Source organism: Triticum urartu, chromosome 5 (assembly GCF_003073215.2).
Source record: "Triticum urartu cultivar G1812 chromosome 5, Tu2.1, whole genome shotgun sequence".
NCBI lineage: Eukaryota > Viridiplantae > Streptophyta > Magnoliopsida > Poales > Poaceae > Triticum > Triticum urartu.
In genome coordinates, this window is record NC_053026.1 from 570,880,895 (window position 1) to 570,902,765 (window position 21,871).

Consider the following 21,871-nt stretch of genomic DNA (forward strand, 5'->3'; position numbering starts at 1 on the left):
ATTCCATAGTCCATCGAATCCTTACCCAAAACTTGAAAACTTCACAACACAAAACTTAACAGAAAACTCGTAAGCTCCGTTAGTATAAGAAAATAAATCACCACTTCAAGGTACTATAACGAACTCATTCTTTATTCATATTGGTGTTAAACCTACTTTATTCCACTTCTCAATGGTTTATAAACTCTTTTACTAGCCATAGATTCATCAAAATAAGTAAATAACACATGAAAAACAGAATCTGTCAAAAATAGAACAGTCTGTAGTAATCTGGATCAACCATATACTTATGGAACTCATAAAATTCTCAAATAAATTGCTGGGCCTGAGGAATTTATCTATTAATCATCTGGAAAAATAATTAACTAAATAGCACTTTCCAAATAAAAATGGCAGCAATTCTCGTGAGCGCTAAAGTTTCTGTTTTTTACAGCATGATCAACAAGACTTTCCCCAAGTCTTCCCAAAGGTTCTACTTGGCACAAACACTAATTAAAAGCATAAAACCACATCTAAACAGAGGCTAGATGAATTATTTATTACTAAACAGGAACAAAATGCAAGGAACAAAAACAAAGTTGGGTTGCCTCCCAACAAGCGCTATCGTTTAACGCCCCTAGCTAGGCATGATGATTTCAATTATGCTCACATAAAAGATAAGAATTGAAACATAAAGAGAGAATCATGAAGAATATTGCTAATACATTTAAGTCTAACCCACTTCCTATGCATAGGGATTTTGTGAGCAAACAACTTATGGGAACAATAATCAACTAGCACAGGAAGGCAGAACAGGCATAACTTTAAAACTTTAAGCACATAGAGAGGAAACTTGATATTATTGCAATTCCTACAAGCATATGTTCCTCCCTCAAAATAATTTTCAGTAGCATCATGAAAGAATTCAACAATATAACCAGCACCTAAAGCATTCTTTTCATGATCTACAAGCATAGAAATTTTACTACTCTACACATAAGCAAAATTCTTCTCATTCGGAATAGTGGGAGTATCATAAGAGACTCGAATACTATAAATTGTTTCCACATTCAAAGAGTAATGTCAGAAAAGGGGTAATCATAATCATGACAAGTTTTATAAATATAATCACTACTTTTTATAGCTTAAGTTTTGGGGAACGTAGTAATTTCAAAAAAATTCCTACGCACACGCAAGATCATGGTGATGCATAGCAACGAGAGGGGAGACTGTTGTCTACGTACCCTCGTAGACCAGAAGCGGAAGCGTTATCACAACGCGGTTGATGTAGTCGTACGTCTTCACGGCCCGACCGATCAAGCACCGAAACTACGGCACCTCCGAGTTCTACCACACGTTCAGCTCGATGACGATCCCCGGACTCCGATCCAGCAAAGTGTCGGGGAAGAGTTCCGTCAGCACGACGACGTGGTGACGATCTTGATGTTCTACCGTCGCAGGGCTTCGCCTAAGCACCGCTACAATATTATCGAGGATTATGGTGGAGGGGGGCACCGCACACGGCTAAGAGAACGATCGCGAAGATCAACTTGTGTCTATGGGGTGCCCCTTGGCCACGTATATAAAGGAGTGGAGGAGGGGGGAGAGGGCCGGCCCCTATGGCACGCCCTGGAGGAGTCCTACTCCCACCGGGAGTAGGATTCCCCCCCTTCCAAGTAGTAGGAGTAGGAGTCAAGGCAAGGGAAGGGAGAAGAGAAGGAAGGAGGGGGCGCAGCCCCTCCCCCTAGTCCAATTCGGAGTAGGCCTTGGGGGGCGCCCAACCTCTCCTCTCTATTTCCCCTAAAGCCCAATAAGGCCCATATACTCCCCGGCGAATTCCCGTAACTCTCTGGTACTCCGAAAAATACCCGAATCACTCGGAACCTTTCCGATGTCCAAATATAGTCGTCCAATATATCGATCTTTACGTCTCGACCATTTCGAGACTCCTTGTCATGTCCCCGATCTCATCCGGGACTCCGAACTCCTTCGGTACATCAAAACTCATAAACTCATAATATAACTGTCATCGAAACCTTAAGCGTGCGGACCCTACGGGTTCGAGAACAATGTAGACATGGCCGAGACACATCTCCGGACAATAACCAATAGCGGAACCTGGATGCTCATATTGGCTCCCACATATTCTATGAAGATCTTTATCGGTCAGACCGCATAACAACGTACGTTGTTCCCTTTGTCATCGGTATGTTACTTGCCCGAGATTCGATCATCGGTATCTCAATACCTAGTTCAATCTCGTTACCAGCAAGTCTCTTTACTCGTTCCGTAATACATCATCCTACAACTAACTCATTAGTTGCAATGCTTGCAAGGCTTAAGTGTTGTGCATTACCGAGAGGGCCCAGAGATACCTCTCCGACAATCGGAGTGACAAATCCTAATCTCGAAATACGCCAACCCAACAAGTACCTTCGGAGACACCTGTATAGCACCTTTATAATCACCCAGTTACGTTGTGACATTTGGTGGCACACAAAGTGTTCCTCCGGTAAACGGGAGTTGCATAATCTCATAGTCATAGGAACATGTATAAGTCATGAAGAAAGCAATAGCAACAAACTAAACAATCAAGTGCTATACTAACGGAATGGGTCAAGTCAATCACATCATTCTCCTAATGATGTGATCCCGTTAATCAAATGACAACTCATGTCTATGGTTAGGAAACATAACCATCTTTGATCAACGAGCTAGTCAAGTAGAGGCATACTAGTGACACTATGTTTGTCTATGTATTCACACATGTATTATGTTTCCGGTTAATACAATTCTAGCATGAATAATAAACATTTATCATGATATAAGGAAATAAATAATAACTTTATTATTGCCTCTAGGGCATATTTCCTTCAGTCTCCCACTTGCACTAGAGTCAATAATCTAGTTCACATCGCCATGTGATTTAACGTCAATAGTTCACATCACCATGTGATTAACACCCATAGTTCACATTTACATGTGACCAACACCCAAAGGGTTTACTAGAGTCAATAATCTAGTTCACATCGCTATGTGATTAACACCCAAAGAGTACTGAGGCGTGATCATGTTTTGCTTGTGAGAGAAGTTTAGTCAACGGGTCTGCCACATTCAGATCTGTAAGTATTTTGCAAATTTCTATGTCAACAATGCTCTGCATGGAGCTACTCTAGCTAATTGCTCCCACTTTCAATATGTATCCAGATTGAGACTTAGAGTCATCTGGATCAGTGTCAAAACTTGCATCGACGTAACCCTTTACGATGAACCTTTTGTCACTTCCATAATCGAGAAACATATCCTTATTCCACTAAGGATAATTTTGACCAATGTCCAGTGATCTACTCCTAGATCACTATTGTACTCCCTTTCCAAACTCAGGGCAGGGTATACAATAGGTCTGGTACACAGCATGGCATACTTTATAGAACCTATGGTTGAGGCATAGGGAATGACTTTCATTCTCTCTCTATCTTCTGCCGTGGTCGGGTTTTGAGTCTTACTCAACTTCACACCTTTGTAACACAGGCAAGAAATCCTTCTTTGACTGTTCCATTTTGAACTACTTCAAAATCTTGTCAAGGTATGTATTCATTGAAAAAACTTATCAAGCGTCTTGATCTATCTCTATAGATCTTGATGCTCAATACGTAAGGAGCTTCACCGAGGTCTTTCTTTGAAAAACTCCTTTCATACATTCCTTTATGCTTTGCAGAATAATTCTACATTATCTCTGATCAACAATATGTCTTTCACATATACTTATCAGAAATGTTGTAGTGCTCCCAGTCACTTTCTTGTAAATACAGGCTTCACTGCAAGTCTGTATAAAACTATATGCTTTGATCAACTTATCAAAGCGTATATTCCAACTCCGAGATGCTTGCACCAGTCCATAGATGGATCGCTGGAGCTTGCATATTTTGTTAGTACCTTTAGGATTGACAAAATCTTCTGGTTGCATCATATACAACTCTTCTTTAATAAATCCATTAAGGAATGCAGTTTTGTTTATCCATTTGCCAGATTTCATAAAATGCGGCAATTGCTAACATGATTCGGACAGACTTAAGCATAGATACGAGTGAGAAACTCTCATCGTAGTCAACACCTTGAACTTGTCGAAAACCTTTTTGCGACAATTCTAGCTTTGTAGATAGTAACACTACTATCAGCGTCCGTCTTCCTCTTGAAGATCCATTTAATCTCAATGGCTCGCCGATCATTGGGCAAGTCAATCAAAGTCCATACTTTGTTCTCATACATGGATCTCATCTCAGATTTCATGGCCTCAAGCCATTTCGCGGAATCTGGGCTCATCATCGCTTCCTCATAGTTCGTAGGCTCATCATGGTCAAGTAACATGACCTCCAGAACAGGATTACCGTACCACTCTGGTGCGGATCTCACTCTGGTTTACCTATGAGGTTCGGTAGTAACTTGATCTGAAGTTACATGATCATCATCATTAGCTTCCTCACTAATCGGTGTAGTAGTCATAGGAATAGATTTCTGTGATGAACTACTTTCCAATAAGGGAGCAGGTACAGTTACCTCATCAAGTTCTACTTTCCTCCCACTCACTTCTTTCGAGAGAAACTCCTTCTCTAGAAAGGATCCATTCTCAGCAACGAATATATTGCCTTCGGATCTGTGGTAGAAGGTGTACCCAACATTTTCTTTTGGGTATCCTATGAAGACACACTTCTTCGATTTGGGTTAGAGCTTATCAGGTTGAAACTTTTTCACATAAGCATTGCAACCTCAAACTTTAAGAAACGACATCTTAGGTTTCTTGCCAAACCATAGTTCATACTGTGTCGTCTCAATGGATTTAGATGGTGCCCTATTTAACGTGAATGTAGCTATCTCTAATGCATAACCCCAAAACGATAGCGGTAAATCTGTAAGAGACATCATAGATCGCACCATATCAAGTAAAGTACGATTACGACGTTCGAACACACCATTACACTGTGGTGTTCCAGGTGGCGTGAGTAGTGAAACTATTTCACATTGTTTTAACTGAAGGCCAAACTCGTAACTCAAATATTTTACTTCTGCGATCATATCGTAGAAACTTTTATTTTTGTTACGATGATTCTCCACTTCACTCTCAAATTCTTTGAACTTTTCAAATATTTCAGACTTGTGTTTCATCAAGTAGATATACTCATATCTGCTCAAATCATCTGTGAAGATCAGAAAATAAAGATACCTGGTGCGAGCTTCAATATTCATCGGTCCACATACATCAGTATGCATGATTTCCAACAAATCTGTTGCTTGCTGCATTGTTCCGGAGAACGGAGTCTTAGTCATCTTGCCCATGAGGCATGGTTTGTAAGCATCGACTGATTCATAATCAAGTTATTCCAAAAGTCCATCATCATGGAGTTTCTTCATGCGCCTTACACCAATATGACCTAAACGGTAGTGCCACAAATAAGTTGCACTATCATTATTAACTTTGCATCTTTTGGTTTCAATATTATGAATATGTGTATCACTACGATCGAGATCCAACGAACCATTTTCATTGGGTGTGTAACCATATATGTAAACAGAAAAACAATTTATTCTCTTACTTAAATGAATAACCGTATTGCAATAAACATGATCAAATCATATTCATGCTCAACGCAAACATCAAATAGCACTTATTTAGGTTCAACACTAATCCCGAAAGTATAGGGAGTGTGCGATGATGATCATATCAATCTTGGAACCACTTCCAACACACATCGTCACTTCACCCTTAACTAGTCTCTGTTCATTCTGCAACTCCCGTTTCGAGTTACTACTCTTAGCAACTGAACTAGTATCAAATACTGAGGGGTTGCTATAAACACTAGTAAAGTACACATCAATAACATGTATATCAAATATACCTATGTTCACTTTGCCAGCCTTCTTATCCGCCAATTACTTGGGGTGGTTCCGCTTCCAGTGACCAATCCCTTTGCAGTAGAAGCACTCAGTTTCAGGCTTAGGTCCAGGCTTGGGTTTTTCACTTGAGCAACAACTTGCTTGCCGTTCTTCTTGAAGTTCCCCTTTCTACCCTTTGTCCCTTTACTTGAAACTAGTGGTTTTGTTTACCATCAGCACTTGATGCTTTTCTTGATTTCTACCTTCGTCGATTTCAGCATCACGAAGAGCTTGGGAATCGTTTCTGTTATCCCTTGCATATTATAGTTCATCACGAAGTTCTACTAACTTGGTGATGGTGACTAGAGAATTCTGTCAATCACTATTTTATCTGGAAGATTAACTCCCACTTGATTCAAGCAATTGTAGTACCCAGACAATCTGAGCACTTGCTCACTGCTTGAGCTATTCTCCTCCATATTTTAGCTATAGAACTTGTTGGAGACTTCATATCTCTCAACTCAGGTATTTGCTTGAAATATTAATTTCAACTCCTGGAACATCTCATATGGTCCATGATGTTCAAAACGTCTTTGAAATCCCGATTCTAAGCTGTTTAAGCATGGTGCACTAAACTGTCAAGTAGTCATCATATTGAGCTAGCCAGACGTTCATAACGTCTGCATCTGCTCCTGCAATAGGTTTGTCACCTAGCGGTGCATCAAGGACATAATTCTTCTGTGCAGCAATGAGGATAATCCTCAGATCATGGATCCAATCCGCATCATTGCTACTAACATCTTTCAACTTAGTTTTCTCTAGGAACATATCAAAAATAAAACAGGGGAGCTAAACGCGAGCTATTGATCTACAACATAGATATGCTAATACTAACAGGACTAAGTTCATGATAAATTTAAGTTCAATTAATCATATTACTCAAGAACTCCCACTTAGATGACATCCCTCTAATCCTCTAAGTGATCACGTGATCCAAATCAACTAAACCATGTCCGATCATCACGTGAGACAGAGTTGTTTCAATGGTGAACATCAATATGTTGATCATATCTACTATATGATTCACGCTCGACCTTTCGGTCTCCGTGTTCCGAGGCCATATCTGTTATATGCTAGGCTCGTCAAGTTAAACCTGAGTATTCCGCATGTGCAACTGTTTTGCACCCGTTGTATTTGAACGTAGAGCCTATCACACCCGATCATCACGTGGTGTCTCAGCACGAAGAACTTTCGCAACGGTGCATACTCAGGGAGAACACTTATACTTTGATAATTTAGTGGGGGATCATCTTATAATGCTACTGTCAATCAAAGCAAGATAAGATGCATAAAAGATAAACATCACATGCAATCAATATAAGTGATATGATATGGCCATCATCATCTTGTGCTTGTGATCTCCATCTCCGAAGCACCTTCATGATCACCATCGTCACCGGCGCGACACCTTGATCACCATCGTAGCATCGTTGTCGTCTCGCCAATCTTATGCTTCCACAACTATCGCTACTGCTTAGTGATAAAGTAAAGCATTATAGCGCAATTGCATTGCATATAATAAAGCGACAACCATATGGCTCCTGCCAGTTGCCGATAACTCGGTTACAAAACATGATCATCTCATACAATAAAATTAAGCATCATGTCTTGACCATATCACATCACAACATGCCCTGCAAAAACAAGTTAGATGTCCTCTACTTTGTTGTTGCAAGTTTTACGTGGCTGCTACGGGCTTAGCAAGAACCGTTCTTACCTACGCATCAAAACCACAACGATAGTTTGTCAAGTTGGTGCTGTTTTAATCTTCGCAAGGACTGGGCATAGCCACACTCGATTCAACTAAAGTTGGAGAAACTGACACCCGCCAGCCACCTGTGTGCAAAGCACGTCGGTAGAACCAGTCTCGTGTAAGCGTACGCGTAATGTCGGTTCGGGCTGCTTCATCCAACAATACCGCCGAACCAAAGTATGACATGCTGGTAAGCAGTATGACTTATATCGCCCACACAACTCACTTGTGTTCTACTCGTGCATATAACATCAACGCATAAAACCAGGCTCGGATGCCACTATTGGGAACGTAGTAATTTCAAAAAAATTCCTACGCACACGCAAGATCATGGTGATGCATAGCAACGAGAGGGGAGAGTGTTGTCTACGTACCCTCGTAGACCGGAAGCGCAAGCGTTAGCACAACGCGGTTGATGTAGTCGTACGTCTTCACGGCCCGACCGATCAAGCACCGAAACTACGGCACCTCCGAGTTCTAGCACACGATCAGCTCGATGAAGATCCCCGGACTCCGATCCAGCAAAGTGTCGGGGAAGAGTTCCGTCAGCACGACGGCGTGGTGACGATCTTGATGTTCTACCGTCACAGGGCTTCGCCTAAGCACCGCTACAATATTATCGAGGATTATGGTGGAGGGGGGCACCGCACACGGCTAAGAGAACGATCACGAAGATCAACTTGTGTCTATGGGGTGCCCCTTGGCCACGTATATAAAGGAGTGGACGAGGGGGGAGAGGGTCGGCCCCTATGGCGCGCCCTGGAGGAGTCCTACTCCCACCGGGAGTAGGATTCCCCCCTTCCAAGTAGTAGGAGTAGGAGTCAAGGCAAGGGAAGGGAGAAGAGAAGGAAGGAGGGGGCGCAGCCCCTCCCCTAGTCCAATTCGGACTAGGCCTTGGGGGGGCGCCCAACCTCTCCTCTCTCTTTCCCCTAAAGCCCAATAAGGCCCATATACTTCCCGGCGAATTCCCGTAACTCTCCGGTACTCCGAAAAATACCCGAATCACTCAGAACCTTTCCGATGTCCGAATATAGTCGTCCAATATATCGATCTTTACGTCTCGACCATTTCGAGACTCCTCGTCATGTCCCCGATCTCATCCGGGACTCCTAACTCCTTCGGTACATCAAAACTCATAAACTCATAATATAATTGTCATCGAAACCTTAAGCGTGCGGACCCTACGGGTTCGAGAACAATGTAGACATGACCGAGGCACGTCTCCAGTCAATAACCAATAGCGGAACCTGGATGCTCATATTGGCTCCCACATATTCTATGAAGATCTTTATCGGTCAGACCGCATAACAACATTCATTGTTCCCTTTGTCATCGGTATGTTACTTGCCCGAGATTCGATCGTCGGTATCTCAATACCTAGTTCAATCTCGTTACCGGCAAGTCTCTTTACTTGTTCCGTAATACATCATCCTGCAACTAACTCATTAGTTGCAATGCTTGCAAGGCTTAAGTGCTGCGCATTACCGAGAGGGCCCAGAGATACCTCTCCGACAATCGGAGTGACAAATCCTAATCTCGAAATACGCCAACCCAACAAGTACCTTCGGAGACATCTATAGAGCACCTTTATAATCACCCAGTTACGTTGTGATGTTTGGTGGCACACAAAGTGTTCCTCCGGTAAACGGGAGTTGCATAATCTCATAGTCATAGGAACATGTACAAGTCATGAAGAAAGCAATAGCAACAAACTAAACGATCAAGTGATATGCTAACGGAATGGGTCAAGTCAATCACATCATTCTCCTAATGATGTGATCCCGTTAATCAAATGACAACTCATGTCTATGGTTAGGAAACATAACCATCTTTGATCAACGAGCTAGTCAAGTAGAGGCATACTAGTGACACTCTGTTTGTCTATGTATTCACACATGTATTATGTTTCCGGTTAATACAATTCTAGCATGAATAATAAGCATTTATCATGATATAAGGAAATAAATAATAACTTTATTATTGCCTCTATGGCATATTTCCTTCAATAAGTATCATCACAATAATCATCATAGGTAGGAGGCATGTTATCATCATTATAAATTTGCATATCAAAACTTGGGAGACTAAAAATATCATCTTCATTAAGCGTAGCATCCCCAAGCTTGGGACAAACATTAATTGCAGCAAATATATTCTCAAAAACATCACCTTCATCAAACATAGCATCCCCATGGTTGGGCCTTTTCATATCATAAGCATAATCACTCTCATCATTAATAGTATAGATAGTACCAATAGTATAGCAATTATCATATTCTTCCAAGCAAGTGCCAAAAAGATTTTCAAGATCATAAGAAGTATCATTATCTTCCACAGTTATATTTTCATGAGGCACAATAGTAATAGGAGCAGCATTATTTGGGAGAGATATCTTTTTACCTCTCTTTCCTTTTTCTTTTCTTCTTCTTCACCACATCATGTGTGGGTTCAATCCTCTTTTTGGAGCTCCTTATTAATGAGATTGGTTGAATAGGAGGCTCCTCCTCGTTACCTGATTCATCATAAGAAATAATAGGAGGGTATTGGGAAGTCTCTTCCCTTTCATTAGTATTCTCTTCATCTTCTATTTGTTTTCTTTTCTTTATGTAGTTGGCAATATAAGGATTTTCAATACAATTCACCGCACAATACATATAATTTTCTAGATCAAAATCAAGAAATCTATCAAGATTAAACTTTGGAATACCCTCAGTTATACGTTTCATTTCCTCATACCCCAAAAGAAGACTAAGCTCTTTATGATGCTCAAGGGTAATCAAATTATCACAATTTTTGGATACGATTCGGTCATGAAACAATTTGCATTGGAGATTTAAATGACCATGTTCATTGCAAAGTTCACAAGGGGCGCGAAAAATATTGAATTTTTCAGCACATCATCAAGACTTTCTTGCAACAATTTAGTTTCTAATACTTATGCCTCTTGCAATATCTATCTTCCCTATTTGGTGTATACTTGCAAACCCAATGCACTCCACAAAAATTGACATGTTTATAGGAAGACATTTTCATCATAACTAGTGCAATCATCATTAGTATCATGGATATTCAAAGAATTCGTACTAACAACATTGCAATCATGCTCATCATTCAAAGATTTATTGACAAACATTTTATAGACTTCTTCCTCTAGCACTTGAGCACAATTTTCCTTTCCATCATACTCACGAAAGATATTAAAAAGATGAAGCGTATGAGACAAACTCAATTCCATATTTTTGTAGTTTTCTTTTATAAACTAAACTAGTGCTAAAACAAGAAACTAAAAGACTCGATTGCAAGATCTAAAGATATACCTTCAAGCGCTAACCTCCCCGGCAACGGCGCCAGAAAAGAGCTTGATGTCTACTACACAACCTTCTTCTTGTAGACGTTGTTGGGCCTCCAAGTGCAGAGGTTTGTAGGACAGTAGCAAATTTCCCTCAAGTGGATGACCTAAGGTTTATCAATCCATAGGAGGCGTAGGATGAAGATGGTCTCTCTCAAGCAACCCTGCAACCAAATAACAAAGAGTCTCTTGTGTCCCCAACACACCCAATACAATGGTAAATTGTATAGGTGCACTAGTTCGGCGAAGAGATGGTGATACAAGTGGTATATGGATAGTAGATATGGGTATTTGTAATCTGAAAATATAAAAATAGCAAGGTAACTAATGATAAAAGTGAGCGTAAACGGTATTGCAATGCTAGGAAACAAGGCCTAGGGTTCATACTTTCACTAGTGCAAGTCCTCTCAACAATAGTAACATAATTGGATCATATAAATATCCCTCAACATGCAACAAAGAGTCACTCCAAAGTCACTAATAGCGGAGAACGAATGAAGAGATTATGGTAGGGTACGAAACCACCTCAAAGTTATTATTTCCAATCAATCCGTTGGACTATTCCTACAAGTGTCACAAACAGCCCTAGAGTTAATACTAGAATAACACCAATCAACTAAAACCCTAATGTCACCTCAAGTATCCGTTTGATTATATGATATGCATCACACAATCTCAGATTCATCTATTCAACCAACACATAGAACCTCAAAGAGTGCCCCAAAGTTCCTACCGGAGAATCACGACGAAAATGTGTGCCAACCCCTATGCATAGGTTCATGGGCGGAACCCGCAAGTTGATCACCAAAACATACATCAAGTGAATCACGTGGTATCCCATTGTCACCACAGATACGCACGGCAAGACATACATCAAGTGTTCTCAAATCTTTAAAGACTCAATCCGATAAGATAACTTCAAAGGGGAAAATCAATCCATTACAAGAGAGTAGAGGGGGGAGAAAACATCATAAGATCCAACTATAATAGCAAAGCTCGCGATACATCAAGATTGTATCACCTCAAGAACACGAGAGAGAGATAGAGAGAGATCAAACACATAGCTACTAGTACATACCCTCAGCCCCGAGGGAGAACTACTCCCTCCTCGTCATGGAGAGCACCGGGATGATGAAGATGGCCACCGGAGAGGGATTGCCCCCTCCGGCAGGGTGCCGGAACGGGTCTAGATTGGCTTTCGGTGGCTACGGAGGCTTCTGGCGGCGGAACTCCCGATCTACTGTGCTCTCCGATCGTTTTAGTGTATATGGGGATATACAGGAGGAAGAAGTGCGTCAGGGGGGGCACAAGGGGCCCACGAGGGTGGAGGGCGCGCCCAGGGGGTGGCGTGCCCCCTGCCTCGTGGCCTCCTCGTTTATCCCCTGACGTGCACTCCAAGTCTTTTGGGCTTCTTCTGATCCAAAAATAAGTTCCGTGAAGTTTCAGGTCAATTGGACTCCGTTTGATTTTCCTTTTCTGCGATATTCTAAAACAAGGAAAAAACAGAAACTGGCACTGGGCTCTAGGTTACTAGGTTAGTCCCAATAATCATATAAAATAGCATATAAATGCATATAAAAATATCCAAGGTTGATAATATAATAGCATGGAACAGTCAAAAATTATAGATACGTTGGAGATGTATCACTACCTATAAACTGCATTGGGATTTTCCTCGAAGAGGAAGTGTGAAACAATATAGTAGCGGATAGTATTTCCGTCAGTAGAGAACCAAGGTTATCGAACCAATAGAAGATGTACCTAAACAACCATCTACATCATACACACACACACACAAGAGCAAATACTTGTACCCAACGCGGGCAAGAGGGTTGTCAATCCCCTTGTACTTGTTAATTTCAAGGATTAAATCTGGTAATGACAGATAGATAAATTGCAAAGTAAAATATTGCAGCAAGGTATTTTTGTTATTTGTAATATGATTAAAATATACACGGGGGCCATAATTTTCACTAGAGGCATCTCTCTCATTAAGACAGCATGCGGTGAGTAAATAACTTACTGTTGGGCAATTGACAAAATAACGCATAGTTATGATGTTATTCATGGCATGATCATGTACATAGGCATTACGTTTGTGACAAGTAGATCGAAATGATTCTGCATCTACTACTATTACTCCACTTGGAGAGCGCTTCTATACTTGCCTCTCTCTATGTATTAAGTTCATAATAAACAGTGTAATGCATGTAGTATGATGATATAATGTAGACAAATAAGATCAATTAATCTAACCAAACCCCATCGTTTATCCTTAGTAGCAATAATACAAACATGTTCCCTTGCTACCCCTTCTATAACGAGGTAAGGACACCGCAAGATTGAACCTACTACTATGCACCACTTTCACTAATGATCTACTCATCAACTTGGCCAAAGGAAACTCATAGATCGGAAAGCATTACATAGCTATGTTTTGTAACACAAGTTATCAGCAACTGGCAGGAACCATATGGTTGACACTTTATTGTATGAAATGCAATCGCCATGTAATTGCTTTACTTTATCACTAAGCAGTAGCGATAGTCATAGAAGCAATAGTTGGCGAGACGACAATGATACTTTGATGGAGATCAAGGTGTCAAGCCGGTGACGATGATGATCATGACGGTGCTTTGGAGATGGAGATCAAAGGCACAAGATGATGATGGCCATATCATATCACTTATATTGATTGCATGTGATGTTTATCCTTTATGCATCTTATTTTTGTTAGTTCGACGGTAGCATTATAAGATGATCTCTCACTAAATTTCAAGGTATAAGTGTTCTCCCTGAGTATGCACCGTTGCTACAGTTCATCGTGCTGAGACACCACATGATGATCGGGTGTGATAAGCTCTATGTTCACATACAATGGGTGCAAGACAATTTTGCACACGCAGAATACTCAGGTTAAACTGGACGAGCCTAGCATATGCAGATATGGCCTTGGAACACTAAGACCGAAAGGTCGAGCATGAATCATATAGTAGATATGATCAACATAGTGATGTTCACCATTGAAAACTACTCCATCTCATGTGATGACCGAACATGGTTTAGTTGATATGGATCACGTGATCACTTAGAAGATTAGAGAGATGTCTATCTAAATGGAACTTTAATTTATCATGAACTTAGTACCTGATAGTATTTTGCATGTATATGTTGTTGTAGATAGATGGCCCGTGCTATTGTTCTGTTGAATTTTAATGTGTTCCTAGAGAAAGCTAAGTTGAAAGATGATGATAGCAACTACACGGACTGGGTCCGTAACTTGAGGATTATCCTCATTGCTGCACAGAAGAATTACGTCCTGGAAGCGCCGCTAGGTGACAAACCCGCTGCAGGAGCGACGCCAGATGTTGTGAACACCTGGCAGAGAAAAGCTGATGACTACTCGATAGTTTAGTGTGCCATGCTTTACGGCTTAGATCTGGGACTTCAACGAAGTTTTGAACGTCATGGAGCATATGAGATGTTCCAGGAGTTGAAGTTAATATTTTAAGCAAATGCCCGGATTGAGAGATATCAAGTCTCCAATAAGTTCTATAGCTGCAAGATGGAGGAGAATAGTTCTGTTAGTGAACATATACTCAGAATGTCTGGGTACCACAACCACTTGACTCAACTGGGAGTTAATCCTCCTGTTGATAGTGTCATCGACAGAGTTCTTCAATCACTGCCACCAAGATACAAGAGCTTCATGATGAACTATAATATGCACGGGATGGATAAGACGATTCCTGAGCTCTTCGGAATGCTAAAGGCTGTGGAGGTAGAAATCAAGAAGGAGCATCAAGTGTTGATGATCAACAAGACCACCAGTTTCTAGAAAAAAGGTAAAGGGACGAAGGGGAACTTCAAGAAGAACAGCAAGCCAGTTGCTGCTCAAGTGAAGAAACCCAAGTCTGGACCTAAACCCGAGACTGAGTGTTTCTACTGCAAAGGGACTGGTCACTGGAAACAGAACTGCCCCAAGTATTTGGCGGAGAAGAAGGATGGCAAAGTGAAAGTTATATTTGATATACATGTTATTGATGTGTATCTTACTAATGCTCGCAGTAGTGCCTAGGTATTTGATACTGGTTCAGTTGCTAACATTTGCAACTCGAAACAGGGGCTACGGATTAAGCGAAAATTGGGTAAGGACGAGGTGACGATGCGCGTGAGAAATGGTTCCAAAGTCGATGTGATCGCCGTCGGCACGCTACCTCTACTACCTTCGGGATTAGTTTTAGACCTAAATAATTGTTATTTGGTGCCAGCGTTGAGCATGAACATTATATCTGGATCTTGTTTGATGCGAGACGATTATTCATTTAAATCAGAGAATAATGGTTGTTCTATTTATATGAGTAATATCTTTTATGGTCATGCACCCTTGATGAATGGTCTATTTTTTACTAAATCTTGATAGTAGTGATACACATGTTCATAGTATTGAAGCCAAAAGATGCAGAGTTGATAATGATAGTGCAACTTATTTGTGGCACTGCCGTTTGGGTCATATTGGTGTAAAGCACATGAAGAAACTCCATTTTGATGGACTTCTAGAATCACTTGGTACTTGCAAACCATGCCTCATGGGCAAGATGACTAAAACTCCGTTCTCCGGAACAATGGAGCGAGCAACAGAGTTATTGGAAATCATACATACTGATGTATGTGGTCCAATGAACATTGAGGCTCGCTGCGGATATCGTTATTTTCTCACATTCACAGATGATTTGAGAAGATATGGGTATATCTACTTAATGAAACATAAGTCTGAGACATTTGAAAAGTTCAAAGAATTTCAGAGTGAAGTGAAAAATCATCGTAACAAGAAAATAAAGTTTCTACGATCTGATCGTGGAGGAGAATATTTGAGTTATGAGTTTGTACTTCATTGGAAATAATGCGGAATAGTTTCGCAACTCACGCCACCTGGAACACCACAACGTAATGGTGTGTCCAAATGTCGTAACCGCACTTTATTAGATATGGTGCGATCTATGATGTCTCTCATTGATTTACCGCTATCATTTTGGGGTTATGCTTTAGAGACGGCTGCATTCACATTAAATAGGGCACCATCTAAATCTGTTGAGACGACACCTTATGAATTGTGGTTTGGCAAGAAACTCAAGTTGTCGTTTCTTAAAGTTTGGGGCTGCGATGCTTATGTGAAGAAGCTTCAACCTGATAAGCTCGAACCCAAATCGGAGAAATGTGTCTTCATAGGATACCCAAAGGAAACTACTGGGTACACCTTCTATCGCAGATCCGAAGGCAAGATATTCGTTGCTAAGAATGGATCCTTTCTAGAGAAGGAGTTTCTCTCGAAAGAAGTGAGTGGGAGGAAAGTAAAACTTGATGAGGTAATTCTACCTGCTCCCTTATTGGAAAGTAGTTCATCACTAAAATCAGTTCCAGTGATTCCTACACCAATTAGTGAGGAAGCTAATGATGATGATCATGTAACTTCAGATCAAGTTACTACCGAGCCTTGTAGGTCAACCAGAGTAAGATCCGCACGAGAGTGGTACGGTAATCCTGTTCTGGAAGTCATGTTAATTGACCATGACGTACCAACGAACTATGAGAAAGCGATGATGAGCCTAGATTTTGCGAAATGGCTTGAGGCCATGAAATCTGAGATGGGATCCATGTATGAGAACAAAGTGTGGACTTTGGTTTAATTGCCCGATGATCGGTAAGCCATCGAGAATAGATGGATCTTCAAGAAGAAGACTAACACTGACGGCAATGTTACTGTCTACAAAGCTCGGCTTATTGCAAAAGGTTTTTGACAAGTTCAAGGAGTTGACTACGATGAGACATTCTCACCCGTAGCGATGCTTAAGTCCGTTTGAATCATGTTAGCAATTGATGCAGTTTATGATTATGAAATTTGGCAAATGGATGTAAAGACTGCATTCCTGAATGGATTTCTGGAAGAAGAGTTGTATATGATGCAACCTAAATGTTTTATCGATCCAAAGGATGCTAACAAAGTGTGCAAGCTCCAGCGATCCATTTATGGACTTGTGCAAGCATCTCGGAGTTGGAATAAACATTTTGATAGTGTGATCAAAGCATATGGTTTTATACAGACTTTTGGAGATGCCTGTATTTACAATAAAGTGAGTGGGAGCTCTGTAGCATTTCTAACATTATATGTGGATGACATATTATTGATTGGAAATGATATAGAATTTCTGGATAGCATAAAAGGATACTTGAACAAGAGTTTTTCAATGAAAGACCTCGGTGAAGCTGCTTATATATTAGGCAACAGGATATATAGAGATAGATCAAGACGCTTAATTAGACTTTCACAAAGCACATACCTTAATAAAGTTTTGAAGAAGTTCAAAATGGATCAAGCAAAGAAAGGGTTCTTGCCTATGTTACAAGGTGTGAAGTTGAGTCAGACTCAATGCCCGACCACTGCAGAAGATAGAGAGAAAATGAAAGGTGTTCCCTATGCTTCAGCCATAGGCTCTATCATGTATGCAATGATGTGTACAAGACCTGATGTGTGCCTTGCTATCAGTTTAGCAGGTACGTACCAAAGTAATCCAGGAGTGGATCATTGGAAAGCGGTCAAGAACATCTTGAATTACCTGAAAAGTACTAAGGATATGTTCCTCGTATATGGAGGTGACAAAGAGCTCGTCGTAAATGGTTATGTAGATGCAAGCTTTGACACTGATCTAGATGACTCTAAGTCACAAACCGGATACGTGTTTTTATTAAATGGTGGAGCTGTCAGTTGGTGCAGTTCCAAGCAGAGTCGTGGCAGGATCTACGTGTGAAGCGGAATACATAGCTGATTCAGAAGTAGCAAATGAAGGAGTCTGGATGAAGGAGTTCATATCTGATCCAGGTGTCATACATAGTGCATCGGGTCCAATGAAAATCTTTTGTGACAATACTGATGCAATCCCCTTGGCAAAGGAATCTAGATTTCACAAGAGAACCAAGCACACCAAGAGACGCTTCAATTCCATCCGCGATCAAGTCAAGGAGGGAGACATAGAGATTTGCAAGATACATACGAATCTGAATGTTGCAGACCCGTTGACTAAGCATCTCTCACGAGCAAAACATGATCAGCACCAAGACTCCATGGGTGTTAGAATCATTACAATGTAATCTAGATTATTGACTCTAGTGCAAGTGGGAGACTGAAGGAAATATGTCCTAGATGCAATAATAAAGTTGTTATTTATATTTCCTTATATCATGATAAATGTCTATTATTCATGCTAGAATTGTATTAACCGGAAACTTAGTACATGTGTGAATACATAGACAAACAGAGTGTCACTAGTATGCCTCTACTTGACTAGCTCGTTGAATCAATGATGGTTATGTTTCCTGACCATAGACATGAGTTGTCATTTGATTAACAGGATCACATCATTAGAGAATGATGTGATTGACTTGACACATCCGTTAGCTTAGCACGATGATCGTTTAGTTTGTTGCTATTGCTTTCTCCATAACTTATACATGTTCCTATGACTATGAGATCTTGCAACATCCGAATATAGGAGGAACACTTTGTGTGCTATCAAACGTCACAACGTAACTAGGTGACTATAAAGATGCTCTACAGGTGTCTTCGATGGTGTTTGTTGATTTGGCATAGATCGAGATTAGGATTTGTCACTCCGAGTATCGGAGAGGTATCTCTAGGCCCTCTCGGTAATGCACATCACTATAAGCCTTGCAAGCAATGGGACTAATGAGTTAGTTGCGGGATGATGCATTACGGAACAAGTACAGAGACTTGCCGGTAACGAGATTGAACTAGGTATTGAGATACCGACGATCAAATCTCGGGTAAGTAACATACCGATGACAAAGGGAACAACGTATATCGTTATGCGGTTTGACCGATAAAGATCTTCGTAGAATATGTGGGAGCCAATATGAACATCCAGGTTCCGCTATTGGTTATTGACCGGAGACGTGTCTCGGTCATGTCTACATAGTTCCCGAACCCGTAGGGTCCGCACGCTTAACGTTCGGTGACAATCGGTACTATGAGTTTATGTGTTTTCATGTACTGAAGGTAGTTCGGAGTCTCGGATATGATCACAGACATGACGAGGAGTCTCAAAATGACCGAGACATAAAGATTGATATATTGCGTGGCTATATTCGGACACCGGAAGTGTTCCGGATGATTTCGGAGAAAACCGAAGTGTCGTAGGGTTACCGGAACCCTCCGCGGGGAAAGTTGGGTGTTCATGGGCCAAAGGGAAGAGGGGAGGTAGCCCACAAGGGGCAGCCGCGCCCCCTCCCTATAGGAAGTCCGAATTGGACTAGAGAGGGGGGCGCGCTCCCCTTTCCTTCTCCTCTTCCTCTCCCATCATTCCTTCCCCTTCTCCTCCTAGTAGGACTAGGAAAGGAGGACTCTGGTCGTTGGCTTTTGGTGGCCGAGCATCAGGCAGGCCGGAATCCTGGTCGTTGGAATGGGTTTTGGAATGTGGATTGTGTCAGATCATTGGCAGACTGCTGCCAGGCTAGGCATGCATATACGGTCGGGGATACACCTATTTGCACCCTAGGCGTACATGTTTGGCCCATCGGCCTGCTCTTGTTCCCTCGCTCACATGTCATGCACCAAGTTTCTTGGCCCATTGTTATTCGTTTGAATCAGCACAGGAAGGAGAATCTCGTCGTCCACCTCTCCCCAAACCACCACCCCCGTGGAAGAAGCCCCAGCCACGGAACAGACTTGCCTCTCTGCCCTATTTTCTCTCCCCTCGGGCGACGGCGGCGGGGTGCTGCCCGGCGAGATGTCCACCAGACGCCGGGTATGTGTATTCCGTGCCCTCTTTTTTCCCTTAGGTCATCGTGTGTTCCTAATCCCTGTGCCGGGTTCGAATAAAGTTGACTGACGGAGCTTGATTTGTACAGGTTTGGGCTCTCCGGAGCACTCGTCCTCTTCCACTCCGGCGGCCAAATCACCCGGATCCCGCATCACCTTCCACTTCGGCGGCGGCTCGACTCAAGTTTGCAGAACACCGGATCTGCCCAGGGCAAGGCCCTCGTCTACGGATCTGTCCGGGAAAAATCATTTTCTTCATTGTTTCGATCGGTGAGGCTGGATCACACATCAATTACTTGTGCTTTTCTCCTAGCTGTTGTTCATCTGTTTTAGATTTGCTCTTTTTTGGTGATTTTTATTTTGTTCCATCTATTCCTTTGGTACGGGTGATCTAGCTGTATGGCTCGATCGAGATGCATATCACTTCTGTTGTTGAATCCAAAAATAGACTGCTTTTTTTATTGTAATCCCCTTCCATCTATTCCTTATGTGCAGATGCGATTTTCTTTTGTTTGCTTGTAATCTCCTTCGTCTGAACTAGATAAGTCTCTCCTCATCCTGTTGCTGCGCAGATCCGAATTTGCCGTGATGTTTGTTTAGACAATATAGAGATTTTTTTTGTTCATACCCATGCTTATGTGCCAGATCGGCTTATTTTTCTGATGTCTTGAGGATTCCTCTAACTTGGATAATCGATGCTTAATCCTGCTGGAACTTAATGATGGATTTGATGTTCTGTTCTTGAGCTAATCCAAGGTTCATAATTATTTCATTCAACTGGGGTAAAGTTTGAATTCCTACCATTGATTGCAAAGATTTTCTGTTCCATGGATTTCAGTTTGTTTCGTTGACCCCTTTTCCACCGGAGTCATAGACTTGAGCAACGCTGAAGATCAAGTGTGTCGTGGCGGCCAGGCCGCATCCCTTGCCGGAAATGCTGGTTGAGCTACAAGTGGTTGGACTAGAAGGTGTTTTAGATTAAAATGTTCTCATCCAAAAAACCTTTAATTCTGAACATAGTATGTGTCGGCCTTGTTCTTTGTTAGATTTTGAATATAACCACATTTCTCTCCTGAAATCAGTATCATACAAGATCGAATTTCGTGGCTTCCGTGTCCCTTGTGCGAGAAACATTCTCTGGGTTAGATATTTAGGAAAAAATATATATGATGATGCATTTGTGTTCTACTGCGTTTGTATGGTTGTCAATCATTCGTGTTCCCAGATGGATGGGTCTTGTTTATTCACAAAATGAATTTGACATGTCTGAATGCATTGGGTGATTGGCTTGTTCTTTGTTCACTTCATAACTTACTTCAGAGCATCCTCTAACGAAGCAATTTCTGTTCTGTTCTTGATCAGAACCATGCTGATATGGTCTGTATCATGAACACTGAAGTAGAAGGCGTTTAATCTGATGCATTTTTCTACTGTTGTGATCTTGTAATACTGCCTTCTGGCCAATTCAGCAAATTCCCTGGTTGAAGCTACTCAAGCTCTCTTTCTTTGGCTGTTATTCCCTGTCGGCGATCCATTCGACTTGAGCATATGTTTGTAATTATTGTAATGGATTTGTACCATTTGTGAACCATGTCAAATTGTTAAGATGGGCGATGGGTGTTCCAATTATGTATGGTTGCTAGTTCTGTGCGAGAACTTAATCTGTGTATTAGTCAACATCAACACATGTTGTGTGTTAGCTCAAGTATTTTTATATGTGATGTATTTGCTTATTGTTAAAATATCACAGCGAACCTGTGACAAGATTCTCAATAACCCGATGATGAATGATCATTCATGACATCAAGTTTTAGGGTTTAGGACTTATGAAAATTGTTTGTAAATGATATATATTTCTATACACTCCTGATGAATATGAATAGGTAATTTGTGAGGTATTGGGGTGATCATTTCGTTTTTGCATGCCAACCTGTTAAAATTCTCATTTCTGCGAGCAGTTGATGGAAATTGTAAACAATTTCATATGTTGTGCTTAATCTATGAAAGTGTGTATGACACAACCTGT

At 41.2% G+C, this 21,871-nt stretch overlaps 1 long non-coding RNA gene across 1 annotated transcript; it reads left to right on the top strand.

Moving 5' to 3' along the window:
• Positions 1-19,481: 19,481 nt before the first annotated feature.
• LOC125506070 lies at positions 19,482-21,033 on the top strand. Its single transcript, XR_007282579.1, has 2 exons — positions 19,482-19,831; positions 19,935-21,033. It is a non-coding gene; the product is annotated as an uncharacterized LOC125506070 (long non-coding RNA).
• Positions 21,034-21,871: the final 838 nt, after the last annotated feature.